Source organism: Arvicanthis niloticus, chromosome X, assembly GCF_011762505.2.
Source record: "Arvicanthis niloticus isolate mArvNil1 chromosome X, mArvNil1.pat.X, whole genome shotgun sequence".
NCBI classification, from domain to species: Eukaryota; Metazoa; Chordata; class Mammalia; order Rodentia; family Muridae; genus Arvicanthis; species Arvicanthis niloticus.
In genome coordinates, this window is record NC_047679.1 from 33,565,228 (window position 1) to 33,583,974 (window position 18,747).

Here is an 18,747-nt window from a genome sequence, read left to right on the forward strand (position 1 = left end):
ACATCACTAGTTCAACACCAGCGTTTAAAAATGCCTTCACCTTTAATTCAGAGTTTGCAGTTTTCTTTTCTTCTTCCTTTACCCTTCCCCATTGTCTGCTATTGTTTGCCTGACTGAGCCTTTTGTTTTTCCATTTAGTACAATATTGAAGTTAAAGAAAAATATATTTACATTATATGTGATTTTTGACAGAAAATTTCTGCAACATACTGGTTCATATTTTATTTAAAGCAGGCTTTGGGTATAGGAAGCAGAAGCCTGACTCCTAAGGAAACAGCTGAGGGTTCTGGAAGAGAGAGGTGCATGCACTTGGACCTCAAATAGAGCAGGAACCTTTAGGCAGTAGATGATATAGAGGCTATGGAGGGGTGCTGCCTACTATCTTGATCACCATGGTCACTCAATCTGCTTTCATATAGAACCCAGGATGACCAGCCCAGGGCGGTACCACCCACAATGGGCTACCCTCTCCTATCAATAATTAATTAAGACAATGCTCAAAGCCTTAACTATAATCCAATCCTATGTAGCTATTTTCTTAATTGAGGTTTCCTGCTTTCAAAGGATTTCAGCTTGTGTCAAGCTACATAAAACTATCTGGAACAGTATGGTCCCTCAAACCACCTTTGTATCAGTTGTAGTCTCTCTTTCAAAGTCGTCTGTTAAGTTATAAATCTGTCCATGGGTATAAATTCCTTTTACAGATAACAAAATCAGTCTCCACATTTCAGCGTAATCAACCAAGCACAGCAAATCACCTACCAAGTCAGTGTGCAATCCTAGCACACTGGAAGGTAGACTGTGTAGGTTTCTAGCTACCTAAATCTCAGCCTTGTTTGAGCACCCCAGACCAAGGTGCACTTCTCTCAGGGGATAAGGCTGTGCTGCTCTGTAGGCAGGAACCTTTTAAAATGCACCCTGCTTCATGGAGGGCAGGGAAACTTTCTGGTTTCCAGAGGCAGAAAGAAGGTCAGAAAAGGAGTAGGAGCAGCCAGGAAGGATGGATAGGTACAAAAGACATGATTGTGAAGAGGGGCAGTAATGAGGACATTTATTGAGACTTTGACAAAAAAAACTTGACATCTGTGTACTCACTTATCCAGGACATAGTCACAGACAATTGCCAAATTATTTTTGACTCGTGCAGTAATCTTTCAAAAAGGTATTTTTTTAAATTTTAAATAATATATTTTTAAAAGAATGTTAGATAATAAGAAGTTTAGCTTTTATGAGTTCAACATTGTTTTCTGTGCCTTTACTCAGTATGTAAGTCACAGGTTGGTAATCTTCTGGAAGCTTGGAGGAGCACTTTGAGGTTTGATTCTTACTCTAAAATTTATTTGAAATTTAACTGGACTACTATTTTAATAGAAAATAGATTCTTCTCTTATACAATACATCCCGACCAGAATTTTTACTCCATACATGCCATACAGCTCCTCTCCTACCAGCGCAGACCCTGATCCAGTCCCCATTGGATTCCTCTTCCATAAATTGCAGACCTCCAAGGACAACTATGACCAAACGTTACAAAAGGAAATACAGTAAGCCAAGGTAAACATCTCCCTGGTCCAGGATAAACAAGAAAACCCAATAGGAGGAGAAGAGGTGCAAGTGCAGCACAAAGAGTCTGAGATACATCCTCTCCCACTGTGAGCAATCTCTCAAGACCAACAAGATGACATCCATAACATGTAGAGCAATTTTAATCCAGCAACATGGCTGCTCTGCCAAGGGATCCAACCCAAAGGCCTTCTAGATCTGTGTCGTATAGCTGGAATGACATACATTTCATCCCTCTGGCTGTAATGCAGACACATTTCCTGCACAACTTCAGTCTCAAACAAAGGGTGGTAAAGTTATTTTGTAGAAAGAAGTAGCCATGTTTGAAAGTGAAGTTGAATTGAGGGACAGACAAAGTAACAAATCAGAGAAATATTTGAAACTATGAGTGAGAGAAAAAATATTCCCAACTCTCAGGAAACAAAAGGAGGCTGCTTAAGAGAGACAAGGTATGGGAGGCAGTTTCACAGAGAAAGCTTGGAGGTGGAGAGATAAAAACCCAGAGAGTGAGAAGCAAGATGATTAGAACAAATTACAGAGGAAGTCTGAGGTCAAGAAGAGGAATTCAGCCAGAAGGCAAAGAAGCAAGTGTGAATCTTTAACAGTGAAGAAAAATTGAGGCCAGAATAACTGAGTTGACAAAGGCATTTACAATACAAAGAACAGGAAACAGTTATGTACATATACACATACACATACACATACACATACACATACACATACACATACACATACACATACACATACATATCTGTTCTTGAATCCCTAAACCCTACCCACTCCCTGACCTTCTCTTTACTAAAACACCCTTGGTCTGTGGATTTTAGCTTTATTATTATTTACTTAACAGCTAATGCCTGTTGATATTTGAATGGATATATCACCTAAATGTGTACCTCATGAGTGACTGGACATTGTGATCTTAAAAAAGGTCAGGTGGAGTAGAAGATGACATACAAACCTTGCTAGATGCTATGTGTCTAAGACTCCCACAATGCCTTGGTTTACACCATTGACATAGGGTGTTTGCCTCACTCCACCCCTCTGCAAAACTTATGTTCTAGTGCTAATGGTCCTAAAGAACTCCTAACTGTATTGATAGAGCTGTGGTTCCGACCCAAAATCTATCAAGAGAAAATGATGGCTCTGGCTTCAAATATGTCTCTCTGTCTGTCTGTCTGTATGTATGTACGTATGTATCACTTTTCTGAAGGTAAAGATACATCTGGCTTCAGCCAATGCCACACTGTCTGGAGACGACCTTAATATGAATGGGAAACCAGTCAAGACTTTTGTGATAGAAACTCTATTAGCCATTTTTAGTTGTGGTTTTCATTTGTTAACCACACGAAGACACTAAACAGTTTAAGACAATCAAAACTTTATTTTATTCTTGTTTTTAAATTATTCCCGAGGTTTTTCCCATTGCCCAGGAAAATCCTATTTCAATGTCACTTGTCTATTGTGGCATTTTACAAATTAAGACAGAAGTCATTCTAATTTGGTTTCAAAATAATGAAATTCTTCAAACCAGGAAAAACAACAGTGCATGAACTACAAATGACTGAAACTTAAAACTAGTGGACCTGGTAGTAATTGTGTTAGTAATTTGAAAGAGCAAGAATCCTAAAGTGACCTAAACAGAATAAAAGAAGAATGCTCCAGGGTCTCCTCCCACCAGCTCTAAAGTGAGGGTGCAATACTCGATTAGTGGCTTGGTCTGACCTGATGTTAGAAGGGAATTGCCAGTGAACTAGGATGTGCCCAGGTCAGACCTGTTGAAGCATGCGTTGATAGATCCAGGTCTGGACCCTGTTTATCTCATCTTCCAAAGCCTCTGCATACCTTTCAGGGTAGGCTGTGGGGTGAGTTTTAGCAATACTGGCAAAAAACTCCAAGACTTTCATTTTGGTGGTTTCGGCAAAGGCCCTGGGGCCCCAGAGGAACACATGGGTAGGAGGATCACTATTGGGCACCTGCCTGTATTCCAGGTACCCTTCCTGTACAAACTCCTCAGAGATGAGCTTCCTAGGGTCTTTATGTATGTAAGGATCCCTCCCACCACTACAACCCTATGTTATTCAGTTTTTCCCAGATAATCTCCTCACTGACACAGTTTCCCTCCATGAAAATGACACCCAGTACCACTATGAGGAGGCCTGTCTTGGGCATACCCTGGACATCAGTCAGCATCCCATCATAGGTGATCCCCAGGGCAGTGACAAGGATGTAGGAGTGGACAGAGGCGTCCACTTCTACCATATCAATGCCAAAGACCATCTTCAAGCACTCAGAGGCCTCACTAAAGATCAGAGGGTAGTACTCATCATATGCTCTACCAACACACTCCAGCATTTCTGCTTTGGTAGTGAATGCCTTCATTCGATATTTGCAAAGCAGAAATTCCACCAAGTCATACACCTTTATGTACTGTGCATGGTGCAACAAATATAGTGGATCTTCCAGCTCTTCTAATGGTTTGATGGAAGCTTCCTCAGATGGGCCATCAGGAATGGAGGCCAGTGCCACACAGGGTGAGGAAGCTCTCTGAGGACTCTGGGGAGGACTTGGTATTCCACCACCATACACCTGATGGGAGGTGGTGCTTGTTTCCTCCTCATCTCCTTCAGCCGTGGTAGTCTGGGCATTGGCTAACTCCTGTTGGGCCTGACCACTGTCTTGGAGGTTGCAGCACTGGGTGTTATGGGGCTCAGCCATTATCACTTTCCTTGGTAACAACAGTCAGGAAGGACAGTCTCCCAATCTAAGCAGGGAGGATACACAGGCCTGATGGAGAAAGGGGAGGGCGAGTAGATTTTTATCACAGACCATGTCACACTGACTTCAAATGCCTTCATGTTTCTTGAGATCTCCTGAGTAGAGCCCTCTAGTGGGACAAGGACTCTAAGCAATCCTAGAATCCTGAAAGCCTGAAACAGGAAGTGACCCAGCTGTTTGGAGTGCAGCCAGGTCACAGAGGAGATAAACTCTTGGATACCATTAGAATATTTGAGGCCAGGGAACTTGGAGTGTCTATATTCTCGGTTGTTGGAAAAATTGATTTATACTTGCAGGATGGGCATCCCTATCAGTTCTGAGGATACATAGTTTTGCTCTTCTACTGGAACTGAGGACACTATCTCAGTGGATGATTTTCTTATCTTCCACTTTGGAATCACTGTAAGAGATGCTTACAAAATCACATATATGCTAACTTCTAGTTGGTACCTGAGTTCCCAAGGTTAAAAAAAAGGGAGAGAGGAACTGTAAGGTGTAAACCTACTTAAGGTAAATGGTTTCTTGTGTGATCATTCTGGGCCCTTATGTTTCTCTGTCAAGGGCTGGACACTGCCCTTATCCTGGCCTATAATAAACACTTCAGTGTTCACCTCTCTGGAAATTAGTAAAAGGGATTAATAGAGCTTCGTATCTGCCTACACCTGTTCAGACTAAATTACAAGAGATGAGACAATTTAATGGTTTTCATGTGTCCTGAGGTGTCAGATGTCACACCTGCCCAACACTCTCCTTGATCAGGGACCAGCACTGTACTGCTTCTCCTGATGGTCTGAGGCAGGTTTCTTTGAACCAAGAGCCTATTACTGATATACAGTGGCAAGAGGAAATGTGGTGAGGTAAATCATCTATGGCCTCTGATCTACCTCAGAGGTTACAGAAGGGCAGGTAGGGCACATTTCCCCTCTCGTATTAATGCAGGGCATCTTCAGTCCTCACCTTCAGTCCTGACACTCCTGAGATCTTCCCTCTGATGACTCCACTCAAATGCCTCTTCACCAGGTTTTTCAGCTCCCTGAGTCCAGTGACCTGAAAAAAAGACAGGGTGTATAGCAAGACATCTCCACCCAGTACTGCATGTGTGAGATATTTGACAAGTTTGTGTGGGGCCTGTGAAAATCATACAATCTAGGACATACATCATCCCGGGACCCTTGATTTTAACTATGGATACCCACTCTGGTCAATTTGCACTCCTTCATGACATCTGAGAAATGGCACATCCCTTTTTATCTGAGTGGGTTATCCTGGATTGTTCACATGACTTGAGCTCATCTGGGGTGATACTGGGTTTTGTTAAGACCACATGAGCTTTATTCAGCTGATTTCATCCTGACACCTTCCTTTATGTGCAAATGACACAAGACCACATCTCGCTGAAGACTCCCACCTTCCTACCCAAGGTACAAGTAAGCATGCCACTTAACGCCTCTGAATGTTGCCCTCAGAACGTTATCAGTCATTACAGTGCCTATGTTCTGTACTGTGGACACATAGAGTCCCTAGAATACATGTCTGTGATATGGCTAATCCTGGGACTCATCTTTGTTGCCCATAATTTGTTTCTTCTGCCAACAGGACATCACCCCTGGGATCAAAGACTTCACCTCCTAGAGAAATATCAGAACAAATCAGGAAGCATAACAGAGACGCAGTCGCAATGCCCACGTAAACATAAATATCCAGAAAATTATAAGGGAGGTGGCCAGGTTTTGTGGCATCCCTTGCTGTGGGTGGGTTTGTACATTTTTTCACATTCAGTTCTCACCATCATAACTGAAACTCACCTAGACTGCATACAAACCATGCACACCTCCTCTGGTAACCTTTATGTGGCTCCCTCTGCTGCTCTGATAATATCCTTCTGTAGATAGGCCCGCAGTCCTTGGAGAGGGGAGAGAAGGGATAATACAGCATATCTGTATAACAGTGAGTGTCTTAAGGGCCACAAAGTTTATGAGAGCAAGTGAGAAAAAAAGTGTCAATGTTTGACTATGTAGTGTGCTGTCCCTAGTGAACCCTAGATTTTGCCTTGACTAGTGATGCATCCTACTCCTCTTTACCATGGACCTCAGAAAAATGTTCTGACCTTATATCTACTGAGGTCAAAGTAGACTACTCCACTTACGACTCCAAGGGTTCTTGCCATATGAGTTTGTGGGGCCTTGGCCCTCTGTTTTTCAATTGATCCAATAAGAAGTATGTAATTCTGAGTGCCATTGGAGGATAGAACCTTACTCCTATGAAAGCATTCCACCCAGTTAGGTAAGGATTTTGGTTCAAGCTACAGGACTCTTCAGTATAGCACACACCACAACAGTCAACACATATTATCTGTCGACTCACTGTACAGAAAGGATGCTCTGTATGCAATGTGGAATTCCATTAACTCTGATAGTAAGGCAGTCTACAAGCTCAAAAAAGAAAATGTTCTGTGTCCTGCAAGTCCTTACACTATACATGTAATGGTATGGCAAGGTGTACTGGACCAAAAATAATGGTTCCTGTTTCTTTCAGGAGAGCCAGTCGTTACAACAGGATTGACTCAGGCTGTCTGCATTGTATAGGGCATCTGAACTCTACCATCAGCTTACACTTGAGTCAGGAAGAGACCAAGTCCTGCCTCCCCCAGGAAGTTCTAAAAATGCCATCTATACTATAACTAAGGGCTGAGCACCAGAGTGGGCAAACATCTGATTCCTACAAGGGCCCAACCTTTGTGTCTACTAGACAGCAGAGCTGAAGCTGCTTTATGTGGGGACCTTCTGTTATGAAAGGGGCTTTGTAGTCTAATGTACACTCACCTGGACCCTGAAAGCTTGTATCACCCCTCCCAGAACATGAAAGCTCTGTTATGACACCTCCCTAAGCACCTAGATGTAGGTATTGCAGAGAGGGATTCATTCCCTTAAGTGAGAACTGGAGCATTCTCTAAATTCCAGAAATCACACAAAATGTTTGGAGTCTTCAAATGACCCTGCAGTTGGAGAAGCTCACTCCTACCAACCCAGAGGGCTTTGCTCCAAGCCTCTCAAAGGAATACAATGTTGCTTGATTATCTGGCCCTTTCTTTCTCTCTTGGATGAGGCTTCTGCAGCCAACTCACAGAGAACATGTTAACTGACAACATATTCCTCTCTGCAATCTTCCTAAAGGTCTCGTAGATAATGATTCCCAGGTAAAGGAAGGGAAGAGGCCCATTCCTCCAAATGGACCCACTGAACTACAACTTGGGTACCGTCTTGATCAGTATTTTTAACCCTTACTAATGCTGAGTATGTTTAATAGAGTTTCTCATGTGGTGGTGACCCACAACCATCAAATTATTTTGGTTGCTATTCCATAACTATACTTTTGCAACTGCTATGATTCATAATGTAAACATCTTCTATGCCGGGTATCTGATCTGTAACCCCAAAAGGGGTATGACCCAAAAGTTGACATCCACACTGGTAGCCTGCCAGGGGCCTTAGCAACAGACCCACAGGCAAGTTACAGAGCCTGAATGTGAAGCTACCACTTGGGCTGATGTAACTATTAAAAACTGTTTTTCTGTGTCTTTGACAGTGAGCACAGGCTGATTCCTGCATCTGGGGCCATGATTACTGCCCAGTGATTATGTTATGTGGTCCCTTTCTCTGAACTGCAGCTTCTATGGTCCACTCTCAGATCTAACTTCCTCCCTGAATGTGATGTAAACCTCCTTCTGGGAACTCCTTAAAAACACCTGTGTTCATGGTGCAAGAAGATGGACTCAGCAAGCAGCTCATGCCAAAATGCATGGCATACTCCATGCAATACTAACTGAAAAGTGAAATCTGCATTCCCATTGCACCTTATAACCTGATGGAGACCTTTGGACTCGTGTAAGCTGACACACACACACAAACACAACACAACACAACACACACAAACACACAAACCTGGCATGTCTGTCTTTCTACAAGGAGTATCACAAGATGATGCTGAGTCCTGGAACTCCCTATATGCAATCTGGAATCTTGGATACAGGCCCAGTTCCCACAGAACTGCCCCCACTTGTATTAAGTCCCTGAAATGATACAAGGTAACTATGTTGTATGAGAATAACCATCTAGAAACCAGCTACCAACACACACTCTCTTCTCCCATTTTTACTTTTAAATGAGTGCTGATCCCTGGTTTCTGAAGTGGTGCCTATGCTCAGAGTCCTCACAGAGTGAAGACGATGAGGCTTATTTCATAAAAGGCCTGTGTTTGGTGGAGTTCACATTTGCCATCCTAGAGGCTGTGGGGTCCCTCATCCCCAAGCAGAGGTTTTACAATACATTCCTGGGAACTCGTTTCACCCAGGATAGTATTCCAGCTCCTTCTCTCACAAAAGAACTTAAAATAGTGACTATCCTGACTCTTCAGGTATCATGGAGCAAGGATCTAGATCCTACCAGTGAGCTCTACTTGGAGCTATGCTAACAATAGGGGATGTCTCTTTCCCAAAGACAAAATCCTGGGCAGGAAGAGATATTTTCTCAGGGGAAATATGTGTGTCAAAAGTTTTGTTCTTTTCCCGAAATTCTTTCCTCAACTGGCACAGTGAGGACTTGCAAAATGGCACCAAGTCCACAAAGTCACCTGATATAAAAGGCTGACCAATCACTCTATCTCAAAAATCAGCCCAGAAATTTCCTTAAAAAAATTAGGACCTCACAAAACATTCCCAAATTGCCCATGTCACCAGATAGATATGGCTGTTGAGTGTGTCATTACCTAAAGTGAGCACTGAGGCAGGCTTGAAACTCACTGAACCTCACCAAATGGCCTTCAGGCTCCCAAGTCCTCCCACATGCAAACTGTCACCGAGGTTCTTTACACTAAGGAGGCTCCTGTTTCCTTCAGGATCCCAAAGGGATACAAACCTAATTAATTCTTTGAGCCTATGACTCCTGGATCCATCTTCAACCAGCCACTCCACGAGTTCACTCCACACTAAAACTGTCACCTGATCCTGCCTTTCTGGGAACCTGTAAAAGGATGCATAAAGACAGAGTCCAGGATGAAATGGGGTATGGGCTCATTCCCGCGAAGCTGCCCCTACTTGCTGAGGATATACCATGCATACGGTATTATCTGGGTCCCACTGACCCAACCCACCCTTCCACAGTCCACTCTCAGCTACTAGTTTGACACAGCCAACTGTTCCGTAGCTTTTCCCCATGCATGCTTCAAAATGGCAACTTTACGCAGTCTCTAGAATCGAGGAATAAGAACCTAGTTCCCCCCAGGTTACCCTACTGGGACCTAAGCGGGCTAAAGGAGGCATCTGTATTATGTACAAACCTTCAATCCTGGTAGGTTTAGGGATGAACTCAAAATTCTTACCTCTACTGGCTCGGCTCCGCGACCTCCCTTCCAGATGGCTCACAAAATGGCGCTGAGTCCACAAAGTCACCGGAAATGAACGGCTGGCGAGGTGCTCTACATCACCCGTCAGCACACAGGTTCCTTTAACTTCAGGGACCTCACAAAACGTTCCGGAAGCCCCATGTCACCAGATATATGACTGTGGAGGGACTCACATGCCCAAGTCCTCACTGAGGCATGCCTTAAACCCGGAGAAGCACAACAACCAGTCCCCAGGCTGCCCACCAGTATGGACACTGGAAGCCAAGCTCTTTCCAGTAATGGGGCGCCTGTTTGATTCCTGATCCCAAGGCCATAAGGAAGTGGCTTAGTTGTCTGAGCCTGTGGGTCCGGGATCCAGCATAAAATATCCAGTCGTCAACTTTCAGTCAGAATGAAAATGTCACCTGATCTAGCATTTTGGGGAACCTCAGAAATGGTGCCTAAGGACAGAGTCCCAGATTAAATGTGGTAGGGGCTCATTCCCAGGAGGGTGCTCCTATACTTGGTGAGGTTATATCATTAATAATACCATATTATCTGGGTCACTCTGACCCAACCCATGCTTCCATAGTCCAGAATTAGCTACTAGTTTGATACAGCCAACTATTGTTCAGTTTTTCCTCACGAACTTTTTGAAAAAAAAAATATTAATTTTAGATAGTCTCCAGAATTGGGAAGGAAGGAACTTATTGCCAAGAGGTTGTTACACTGGCAACTAGGCAGGCTGAAGGGATGAAGCTATATTATTTGGGGAAACATCAATCCTAAAAAGGTTTGAAGTGAACCCGGAATTCTTACTTCAACTGTCAGAACAAGGTGACCTCCATTCCAGGCTTTTAACATAATGCTCCCAACTTCACAACATCACCAGACACTAAAGGCTGGAGAGGAGCTCCATATCATATGTCATCACAGAGATTTCTTTAATCTCAGAAACCTAACAAAATGTCCCTGAGGCCCCCATGTCATGAGACATATATGTCTGGGTAGGGACTCATATGCACAGGTTAGCACTGAGGCTTGCATTAATCCCAAAGAACCCCAGTAAACCCCAGCTCACATTAGTAATTTTATATTATGTGCAATGCTCTCAAAAAGGCAGTGTGTCCAGAGTCCACTCTTGGGTATTCTTTTCACTCAGCCACCTATTCTAGAGCTTTCCCTCAAGGAATGTTTGACAATGGAACCTATACATACATACTCTCTAGAAAGCAGAGGCAAACAGCTCATTCCTACAACTGAATTATTTGGTTCTCCACAGAGCCAAGTGATGAATCTGCAGGCTTTAGGTACTATTTATTATGGAAAGACTATTAAGCAGTCAACTCTAATCTCTTAACTGGAATGAAAGGGCACTGTGTGGCGGTCTCTTGTTTAGAAAGTTCACAGAATTGCTCTCAGTGGTCTAAGTCTCTGATTGTGACAGAATGTGGAGGAGCTCCTTTCTGAAGTTTATCACTGAGGCAGCCTATAGACTCCAGAACCATGTAAATTGGCTCTGTGTTCCCCAAGTCCCTAGATAAAGATACCAAAGCTTGGGCACAGTCTCATTCCCACTACCTCTATACCAAAATACTACCCAAATAGTCTACCTCTATTTGGTGCAGGATCATCCAAAGGACGCTAAATAAATTGATTGTCTGGGCCTGTTCATCCGGAATCTGACTTCTACTCTAAATTATCTTTAATGTAGTTCTATCTGGAATCTATTCCAAAGTTACATCTTGACTGTAAATGTCACATGCTCCCTCTTTGCCAAAAATTGTTAAGAGCACCTATTGTCAGAATCTCTGGAGTGGAAGTGCTATGTGCTCATTCCCAAGTAATAGTCTTTCTTCAGTGTAAACCACAGCCCTGCCCTGTTTTCCAATATCTTCTGGACCTTTCTGCAGAGCCTAGCACCCACACTCTGCTCTCAGGTCCTACCTCACCCTGCAAACAGCCAAGGCCCTTTTCCATTTCCCGAATGTATAAAGAAAGCAGGGAGGGTGTCCTGTGTTTGCTCCCCAGGATTGGAGGGCTAAAGGCTCACAGACCCATTCCTCCATGTTGAGCCTTATGTTCCATTGTTTCTCAAAGGAGTTTATCTGTAGTTTTTGGGGTCCCTCTGTGGTACTTCAGATATGAATCTACAGGTCTGACTATCTGTGTCTCTGGAAATCATGAAAATTTCCCCTTCACTAGAGTTAAGGGAAAATTGACTAGACCTAGGGAAAGGTCATGGGTAGGTTTGGTAATAAACTGACATCAGAGGTGCCACTGTATCCTTTGGGATTCTTCCCTCTGCATCTGAGCTCCTTTGAGTACGAAAATAGGACCTGGGAATTTTACAACACAGTTAAAGGCTTCTCCAAATTTGGGGGTATGTATGAAACTGTGTATTTGAGGATCATCTATGTTATTTGATCCTAGAAAATGTAGAGCATAGCTAGATTAGTTAAGATAGTTCTTTCTAGATTGACATTTCTGTACACTCTTAGTTTTATGCCGGTATCCTAATAAGAATCAATATAATTTAAGCTTACATACACACACACACACACACACACACACACACACACAAAGGCTTCTTGGATTTAGCTGATGTTCTTGTTGAGAAATCAATCTAAGGTCAGTCTAGTAAGCCAAGGAAACCTGGGTGAGTGTACAGACTGAATGAATTCTGAGTGAGCCTGTATTGGTTGACAAGGTGACAGTCATATCTTGGATTCTAGTTCCTCAGACGCACAGACTGATGATAACAGACAAACACTTCTTTTATATCAAGTAAAAATTTGTCCATGTGTATAAAAACAGACCACTACTGCTTCCTCTTCCCAGAGGACTGCAACCTGAGACTGATCACCAAAGAGCATCCATGAGGATGCATGAAAGATAGTTCTAATTCATCAGAGTGAAAATATCCCACATATCCAAGATTTTCTGTACATTTGTCTGTGTCTCTATTTTTTTATTCACATGCCAGGCGTGATTCAGGAACCAAGCTGTGGTGGCTACGGTGGATATATAATACTTATATAAAAATTGAACATGTAATCAATATTTTAATACAGTGTGGTCAGAAATTAAACCATGAAAAGGAACATAAGCTAACATTTGTTCATTCCAAAGGAATTGTTACTAAGTGTGTAGCAATCCCTGAATTCATGTAGGTGTTTTGTTTTGGAACAGGATCCTGATTATTTCTTTGTATTCAGAGAAGTCTTCTTCTTCTTCTTGCCACTCTTCCTCTCCTTCCTCCTTCACTGACTCAACTTAGAGATATGGCTGATAGGGCATCTTTCAGGATGGAACTGAAAGTGTGGTAAACAGAACTCAGTTAACCATATGTGAGGTACCATGTTGATATGATGGGTGTGGTGCATGGGAGGGTCTCCTCTGCCAGAAGTACATAGGTCTTAGTCAACAATGCCCTATCCTGCTGGCACCCTCATCCATTGTGCACCCTATCTTTGTTACCATGTGAACAGGGGTTGGGCCATGCCAGCCAGTGCAATCAATTCCTCTATGGTCAATATACTTACTGGCAGGACTTGAGCAGTTTCAGCTAGGGCTTATTGGATCCCAAGCAGTAGCTGTTCTCCTACAGGGGCCAGAGCAGGTGGTGACAGGGTCTTCAGATGCAGGAGGAACCACACTCCGTAGTGCTGCCATTCCCACCTGCACTAGCCAGGGTGATGGAACCAGGGCAGGTTTTAGAACTAGTGAACTCCTGATAACCACACAGTCAAGACAAAATAAAGAACCCCAGGACAGAGCATGAGGGGAAGATGGGAGCAGCAGCAAAGGCAGCTTCTGGAGAGAAGTCTTAAACCTAGTTATTTCTGACCCATGATCACAAGTAAAATACATCACTAGTTCAACACCAGAGTTTAAAAATACTTTCAACTTTAATTCAGAATTTGCAGTTTCCTTTTCTTCTTCCTTTACTCCTCCCCATTATCTGCTATTGTTTGCCTGACTGAGCCTTTTGTTTTTCCATTTAGTACAATATTGAAGTTAAAGAAAATATATTTACATTATATGTGATTTTCCACAGAAAATTTCTGCAACATACTGGTTCATATTTTATTTAAAGCAGGCTTTGGGCTATAGGAAGCAGGGGCCTGACTCCAAGGAAAGAGCTGAGGGTTCTGGAAGAGAGAGGTGCATGCTCTTGGACCTCAAATAGAGCAGGAACCTTTAGGCAGTAGATGATATAGAGGCTATGGAGGGGTGCTGCCTACTATCTTGATCACCATGGTCACTCAATCTGCTTTCATATAGAACCCAGGATGACCAGCCCAGGGCGGTACCACCCACAATGGGCTACCCCTTTCCTATCCATAATTAATTAAGACAATGCTCAAAGCCTTAAGTATAATCCAACCCTATGTAGCTATTTTCTTAATTGAGGTTTCCTGCTTTCAAAGGATTTCAGCTTGTGTCAAGCTACATAAAACTATCTGGAACAGTATGGTCCCTCAAACCACCTTTGTATCAGTTGTAGTCTCTCTGTCAAAGTCTTCTGTTAAGTTATAAATCTGCCCATGGGTATAAATTCTTTTTACAGATAACAAAATCAGTCTCCACATTTCAGGGTAATCAACCAAGCACAGCAAATCACCTACCAAGTCAGTGTGCAATCCTAGCACACTGGAAGGTAGACTGTGTAGGTTTCTAGCTACCTAAATCTCAGCCTTGTTTGAGCACCCCAGACCAAGGTGCACTTCTCTCAGGGGATAAGCCTGTGCTGCTCTGTAGGCAGCAACATTTTAAAATGCACCCTGCTCCAGGGAGGGCAGGGGAAACTTTCTAGTTTCCAGAGGCAGAAAGAAGGTCAGAATAGGAGTAGGAGCAGCCAGGAAGGATGGATAGGTACGAAAGACATGATTGTGAAGAGGGGCAGTAATGAGGGCATTTATTGAGACTTTGACAAAAAAACTTGACATCTGTGTACTCACTTATCCAGGACATAGTCACAGACAATTGCCAAATTATTTTTGACTCGTGCAGTAACCTTTCAAAAAGGTATTTTTTTTTTAATTTTAAATAATATATTTTTAAAAGAATGTTAGATAATAATAAGTTTACCTTTTATGAGTTCAACATTGCTTTCTGTGCCTTTACTCACTATGTAAGTTACAGGTTGATAAAGTTCTGGAAGCTTGGAGGAGCACTTTGAGGTTTGATTCTTACTCTGAAATTTACTTGAAATTTAACAGGAATACTATTTTAATAGAAAATTGGACTTCTGGTCTGGGCCAGAGGACTGTGTGGGATCTCTATTGGCAGCTCTACACCAACCTCACAAAACCTAGATGAAGTGGGGCTACCAGGAGCTCTAACCCAGGCAGTATTTAAGGCTTATAAGGATTTAGCAAAGCTTTCCCAACGGAGTAGCCAGGACACACAGGAACCCAGGAATTCGCTCCTGGCCAGGAGCACTGGTACCTTCCAGTCTGGGACTGAATGCTCAGCAGATCCAGGGAGATAGCTCTGCACCCAATCTCACAGAACCCAGAGGAAACGGGGTTCTTAGGAGCTCTAACCTGGGCAATGTCTTGGGTAAGGAGGCAGCAACAATCACACCAAATAGAGAGTAACTGGGAGTCACTGAAATCCAGGAATTCACTCCTAAGGGGGAGTACCAGTTCCTTCCTGTTTGGGGCCTGAGCACAGAGCAGATCCCAGGAGACAGCTCTGTACCCAACCTCCCAAAACCCAGAGGTGGCAGGGCACCCAGGAGTTCTAACCTGGGCAGTATCTCAGGTCAGGAGACAGCAATACTCTACCTAAACAGGGAGTAATCAGGACCTGTAGGGACCCAGGAATTCACTCCTGGCCCAGAGCACTGGTTGCTTCCTGTTTCTGCCTGAGCACAGAGCAGATCTTGGACCTCAGCTCTAACCCCAGCAGCAAAACCCATCCCAAACTGTTCTGACACAACCAAGATAATAGGAAAAACAAGGCTCCAGCCAGAGACAGCTCAGGTAGCACTAAGGAGATCCAGATGGCTAAAGGCAAGCACAAGAACACAAGCATCAGCAACCCAGGGTACTTGTTTTCATCAGATCCTAGTTCTCCCACATTAGAAAGTCCTGAATTACCCATATCACCAGGAAAACAAGAGTCAGATCTAAAGTCACTTCTAATGATGATGATAGAAAACTTTAAGAAAGACATAAATAACACCCTCAAAGAAATTGAGGAGAACACAGATAAACAGGTTAAAGCCCTTAAAGAGGAAACACAAAAAACCCTTAAAGAATTACAAGATAACACAACCAAACAGGTGAAGGAATTGAACAAAACCATCCAGGACATAAAAATGGAAGTAGAGACAATCAAGAAATCACAAAGGGAGAACTACCAGGGATATAGAAAACCTGGGAAAGAAATCAGGAGTCACAGATGCAAGCATCACCAATAGAATACAAGAGATAAAAGAGAGAATCTCAGGTGCAGAAGATACCATAGAAAATATTAACACAGCTGTCAAAGAAAACACAAAATGCAAAAAGTTCTTAACACAAAACATCCGGGAAAGTCAGGACACAATGAGAAGACCTAACCTAAGGATAATAGGTATAGAAGAAAGTGAGGATTCCCATCTTAAAGGGCCAATAAATATCTTCAACAAAATTATAGAAGAAAACTTCCCTAATCTAAAGGATGAGTTGCCCATAATCATACAAGAAGCCTACATAACGCCAAATAGACTAGAGCAGAAAAGAAATACCTCACGACACATAATAATCAAAACACAAAATGCACAAAACAAAGAAAGAATTTTAAAAGCAGTAAGGGAAAAAGGCCAAGTAACATATAAAGGCTGACCTATCAGAATTACACCAGACTTCTCACCAGATACTATAAAAGCTAGAAGATCCTGGACAGATGTCATACAGACCCTAAGAGAACATAAATGTCAGCCCAGGATACTATACCCAGCAAAACTCTCAATTACCATAGATGGAGAAACTAAGATATTTCATGACAAAACCAAATTTACAAAATATCTTTCCACAAACCCAGCACTACAAAGGATAATAGCAGGAAAGCACTAATACAAGGAGGGCAGTTATACCCCAGAAAGAGCAAGATAGTAAGCCTCTTTCAACAAATCCAAAAGAAGATAACCACAAAAACAGCACCTCCACTGTTAACAAAAATAACAGGAAGCAACAATCTCCTCTCCTTAATATCTCTTAACATCAATGAACTCAATTCCCCAATAAAAAGACATAGCCTAACGGGCTGGATATGCAAACAGGACCCAGCATTTTGCTGCATACAGGAAACCCACCTCTGTAACAAAGACAGACACTACCTTAGAGTAAAAGGCTGGAAAACAATTTTTCAAGCAAATGGTCCTAAGAAACAAGCTGGAGTAGCCATTCTAATATCAAATAAAATCAACTTTCAACTTAAAGCTATCAAAAAGATAAGCAAGGACATTTCATATTAGTTAAAGGAAAAGTCAACCAACATGAACTCTCAATACTGAACATCTATGCGCCAAATAAAAGAGCACCCACTTTCATAAAAGAAACCTTACTAAAGCGCAAAGCACACATTGCACCTTACACAATAATAGTGGGAGACTTCAACACCCCACTCTCAGCAATGGATAGATCAAGGAAACAGAAGCTAAACAGAGATCCAGTGAAACTAACAGAAGTTATGAACCAAATGGACTTAACAGATATTTATAGAACATTTTATCCTAAAACAAAAGAATATACCCTTTTCTCAGCACCTCGTGGTACTTTTTCCAAAATAGACCATATAATTGTTCACAAAACAGGCCTCAACAGATATAAACAATCGAAATAATCCCCTGCATCCTATCAGATCACCATGGTCTAAGGCTGGTTTACAATAATGACAAAGATAAGGGAAAGCCCACACTCACATGGAAATTGAACAATACTTTACTCAATGATAATGTGGTCAGGGAAGAAATAAGGAAAGAAATGAAAGACTTTTTAGAATTTAATGAAAATGAAGACACATCATACCAAAACCTACGGGACACAATGAAAGTGGTGCTAAGAGGAAAACTCATAGCTCTAAGTGCTTACAAAAAGAAACTGGAGAGGGCATACACGAGCAGTTTGACAACACACCTGAAAGCTCTAGAACAAAAAGAAGCAAATACACCCAAGAGGAGTAGAAATGGAGGAAATAATTAAACTCTGGGCTGAAATCAACCAAATAGAAAGAAAAAGGACTATACAAAGAATCAATAAAACCAGGAGCTGGTTCTTTGAGAAAATCAACAAGATAGATAAACCCTTAGCCAGACTAATCAGAGGGCAGAGAGACAGTATTCAACTTAATAAAATCAGAACTGAAAAGGAGGATAAAACAACAGAACCAGAGGAAACCCAAAAAAATCATCAGATCTTACTACAAAGGCCTATACTCAACAAAATTGGATAATCTGGGTGAAATGGACAATTTTCTAGACAAGTACCAGTTACCAATGTTAAATCAGGAGCAGATAAACCATCTAAACAGTCCCATAACCCTGAAAGAAATAGAAGCAATCATTAAAAGTCTACGCACCAAAAAAAGTCCGGGACCAGATGGTTTCAGTGCAGAATTCTATCAGACCTTCAAGGAAGACCTAGTACCAATTCTTTTCAAAATATTCCACAAAGTAGAAACAGAAGGAACACTACCCAATTCATTCTATGCAGCTACAATCACACTCATACCTAAATCACACAAAGACCCAACAAAGAAAGAGAACTTCAGACCAATCTCCCTAATGAATATCGACGCAAAAATACTCAATAAAATTCTCGCAAACCGAATCCAACAACACATTAAAACAATTATCCATCATGATCAAGTAGGCTTTATTCCAGGAATGCAGGGTTGGTTCAATATACAGAAGTCCAGCAATGTAATCCATTATATTAATAAACTCAAAGAAAAAAAGCACATGATCATCTCACTAGATGCTGAGAAAGCATTTGACAAAATTCAGCACCCCTTCATGATAAAAGTTTTGGA

At 42.2% G+C, this 18,747-nt stretch overlaps 1 pseudogene; it reads right to left on the reverse strand.

Moving 5' to 3' along the window:
- Positions 1-3,332: 3,332 nt before the first annotated feature.
- Positions 3,333-4,301, reverse strand: LOC117695219 (melanoma-associated antigen 10-like; annotated as a pseudogene).
- Positions 4,302-18,747: the final 14,446 nt, after the last annotated feature.